The sequence below is a fragment of the Halyomorpha halys genome, unplaced genomic scaffold, assembly GCF_000696795.3.
Source record: "Halyomorpha halys isolate HHAL.00 unplaced genomic scaffold, Hhal_1.1 Scaffold524.1, whole genome shotgun sequence".
Taxonomy (NCBI): domain Eukaryota; kingdom Metazoa; phylum Arthropoda; class Insecta; order Hemiptera; family Pentatomidae; genus Halyomorpha; species Halyomorpha halys.
The window spans coordinates 426,567-427,535 of NW_027112095.1; positions in this window are offsets into that span (position 1 = coordinate 426,567).

Here is a 969-nt window from a genome sequence, read left to right on the forward strand (position 1 = left end):
AAAACTTTAAATATTCCTTAAAAATCATTAAAGATACAGTATTTTCCATGTAATGTTAATAGATTAAAAAGAAAAGTAGGAAAATCAATTATATAATAAATAATTAGTCCAGTTTTATTTTATTATTTTTTTTTTTTAGCCCATATACATGTACACATAAAGAAAATAAGCACTATTCTTAACATGTTAAATTCAATAATAACTTACAAAGAACAACTACTTTTAAACATTTTAAATTGCCTTTCCTTATAATATGCTTTTTTTTTTGTACTTATTTTGTTAATATTGCACAAAATAAAGGATTAACTCATTTTTAGTTGGTATTTTAGAGACTCAATGCATGTACATGAATATTTTATTTTAAATAATTTTTCATTATTTAAAAAAATTCAAATAGAAATTTGAGAGTTAGTGTTAAGGAGGAAAACAACTTTTAAACAAAACAAAAATAAGCATAATCTATTGAAAAGCAATATAATTAAATGATCTCTTAATAAGTTTGTAGAAAAAAAAGGTTAATTTAACTGTAGCTTTCTTTTCACTTACTAATAATCTACTTTACATGTTTTAACTTTGAATTCCATAATTTAGCATCCTTAACAGGTAGAACCAAAGTTGTTACCCCTCCCAACAGTCAAAAATAACTACTTCAGCTGAAATTTACCCACAATTATCTCTTTTAAAAAGTTCAATCAATTTAAAACTAGCCACCATGATCGGAACTTTATTTTTACACATGATTCCAAAACAGTTGAAGGAGTAGGCACTGCTGTCGTTTCAGATAATCACACTCTCTTATTTTCGTTACAACCATATTCTTCAGTATACACTGCAGAACTCGTTGGAATCAATCACGCAGTAGGCAATATCCCTCTAAACTGTCCCCGCTTGGTCATCTGTTCTGACTCTGAATACGCGCTCAAATCTTTACAAGATCCATTTTCAACGCCCCCATTAATAATAGAATTG